This window comes from Blennius ocellaris (assembly GCF_963422515.1).
Source record: "Blennius ocellaris genome assembly, chromosome: 18".
NCBI lineage: Eukaryota > Metazoa > Chordata > Actinopteri > Blenniiformes > Blenniidae > Blennius > Blennius ocellaris.
Genome location: NC_137667.1, coordinates 23,465,801 through 23,469,238, shown reverse-complemented (window position 1 = coordinate 23,469,238; position 3,438 = coordinate 23,465,801).

The following is a 3,438-nucleotide window of genomic DNA, read 5'->3' as shown; positions in this document are numbered from 1 at the left end:
TAATGAAAAATCATTAATTTGAATTAATGTATTATTTATCAGATAATAATGAAATTGTGGCACCACTAGCTAAACTGGAAATAGCTAATACTAATATTAATTAGTTAATATTCCTGTGCAAAATATAACAATCTTAAATAACAGGGAAGGTGTGAGATTCGAGCACCGACTGTTACAAACCAGTGAATTGTCAACAATAAATACACAATAATTACCAGGAATCAATCAATTCAGCTAAAAGGCGTTTATCAACAAAAGTGTATTAATTCAGAAATTATTCTGGAATTGTTTATTAAACCAACACAATCAAGTAACAAACGTCATCAAACACGGAGATCTAATCTACTAAACAGAAAACACGATGTACAAAGAAAGAGTGTGTGTGTGCGTATGTGAGTCTGAGTGGGGATGTAATGACCACGAGTGTCCACCAGGTGGCGGCGGACTTTGGAGGGTCAGTGTGAGTGGGTGTAATGATCTCAAGGGAGATCATTACTCCCAGAGGGAGGCAGGGGTCTGGTTCGGGGAGGTGACCGCGACGACCACTGGCGGCACAGAGGGAGAGTGCAATGACTCATTGCGACCACCAGGTGGGCGTAACGAGAGACTGCGATGACCCAAGCAGCCACGAGAGGCGTTTGACTCGCTCGTTCTGTTCTGAGGGGGAAAACCAGAGTCCCAAGCTTAGGATGATGCACGTGAATGTGCTCAAGCGCGTATGATGCGGATTCGCGTCTGGCTCCCAGGATCCACAAAAAGAAAAAAAGGAAAAAGATCAAAGGGATAGTCCAAACAGTGTGTTCTGCAGGCTGAACCTTGGTTTGGTTCTTGTGAATCACTTTGTGCTCTCTTGACCCGGTTCGGCCGGGTTGACGTGTTCTCTGCTTGGAGGCCAGGTTGAGAAGCGGGGGCCAGTTGGTTACGAGCTGGGTTTGACCAAGTTGCATTTCGGACCCCCGCTGTGTCCGGGTCGGGTTCGACCAATCAGAGGCTTTTGCAACCTGGGGTTTGCAGCCCTCAGGTTGCTGTCCTCCCCCCTGCTGTTCTATTATCTCCCCATTGTTCTTACAGCCTGTTCTCTTGGGGGAGAGCTGCTTGGGAGAGAGCATGGATCCGGGCCCAACATTATCAAGGCCGCATAAACACATCTGGGGTTAAGGAGAAGGAGATAGGAAAGGAGACGGGAGTAGTGATGACCAAATGAAGCTTCAATGACGCCTCACGAACCACTGTCTTTATTTTCTGAAGCCACTAGATGGCAGTGTCTGCTCAACAAATGTTTGAAAACACTTCATTGCCAGTCTTTAAGACTCAATCTGCAAACCAAGAGCGCCACCTGGTGGAGTCAGAGAATATAGAAAGTGGTTCATGAATCTTCATTGAAGCTTCATTTGGCCATCACGAGACAGGAGGGACTATTAGGAGATAGGAAGGACAACTAGGAGACAGGAAGCACAATCAGGAGATAGGAGGGACTATTAGGAGACAGAAGGGACCATGAGGTGACAGGAGGGACTATTAGGTGATAGGAGGGACCATTAGGGGATATGAGGGACTGTTAGGAGATAGGAGGGATCAGTAGGAGTTTGGAGGGACTGTTAGGAGATAGGAGGGATCAGTAGGAGTTTGGAGGGACTGTTAGGAGATATGGGGACGATTTGGCGATAAGGAGGACTATTTGGAAATAGGATGGACCATTAGGAGATAGACGTGATCATTAGGAGATAGGGGGGACTATTAGGAGACAGGAAGGATTATTATGAGATAGGAGGGACCATTTGGAGATAGGTGGCACCATTAGGAGACAGGACGGGTTATTAGGAGATAGGAGGGACCATGAGGAAACAGGACGTACTATTAGGAGATTGGAGGGACTATTAGAAAACAGGAGGGACCACTAGGAGATAAGAGGGACAATTAGGGGATAGGAGGGACCATCAGGAGACAGGAGGGACCATTATGAGATAGTAGGGACCATTAGGGGATAGGAGGGACTATTCAGAGGTAGGAGGGACTATTTGGAGATAAGATGGACAATTAGGAAATATGTGTGATGATAAGGAGATAGGAGAGACTACTAGGAGACAGGAAGGAGTATTAGAATATAGGAGGGACCATTAGGAGATAGGAGGGACTGTTAGGATGTATGGGCACTATTAGGTCATAGGGAGGACTGTTTGTAAATAGGATGGACCATTGGGAGATAGGCGTGATCATTAAGAGATAGGAAGGACTATTAGGAGGGGGGACTATTTGGAGACAGGAGGGATTGTTAGGAGACAGAAAGAGTTAGTGGATAGGAGGGACCATGAGGAGATAGGAGGGACTTTTTGGAGATAAGAGGGACCATTAGGAGATAGGAGGGACCATGAGGAGACAGAAGGGACCATAAGGAGAGAGGAGGGACTATTAGGAGATATGAGGGATTATAAGAGACAGGAGGGACCATTAGGAGTTAGGAGGGACTATTAGGAGATAGGAGGGACCATTAGGATATAGGAGGGACTATGTGGAGATAGGGGGGACCATTAGGAGTTAGGGGGGACTATTAGGAGATAGGAGGGACTATTAGATAACAGGAGGGACTATTAGGAGATAGGAGGGACCATTAGGAGATAGAGGGACTATTAGGAGACAGAAAGGATTATTAGGAGATAGGTGGAACTATGAGGAGATATGGGGGACTTTCTGGAGATAAGAGGGACCATTAAGAGATAGGAGGGACCATAAGGAGATAGGAGGGACTGTTAGAAGATAGGATGGACCATAAGGAGATAGAAGAGACTATTAGGAGATTGGATGGACCATTAGGAGATAGGAGGGACTATGTGGAGATAGGGGGGGGGGGGGGGGGGGGCATTAGGAGATAGGAGGGACTATGTGGAGATAGGGGGGGGCATTAGGAGATAGGAGGGATCATTAGGAACTAGGAGGTACTATTAGGAGATAGGATAGATTATTAAGAGGTAGGAGGGACTGATAGGAGATAGGAGGGACCATTAGATAACAGGAGGGACCATTAGGAGATAGGAGGGACTAGGAGGAGATAGGAGGGACTATGAGGAGATAGGAGGGACTATTAGGAGATCTGATGGACCATTAGGAGATAAGAGGGACTATGAGGCGATAGGATTGACCATTAGGAGATAGTAGGAACCATTAGGAGCTCGGAGGGACTATTAGGTGACAGGAGGGACTATGGGAGATAAACGGGGTCCATTAGGAAATATGAGGGACTATTTGGAGATAAGATGGACCATTATGAGATATGAGGGACTATTGGGAGATAGGAGGGACCATAAGGAGATAGGAGGGACTATTAGGAAACAGGGGGACCATTGGGAGATATGAGAGACCATTAGGAGATAGGAGGGACTATTAGGAGATAGGATGGACCATTCAGAGATAGGAGGGACAATGAGGAGATAGGGGGACCTT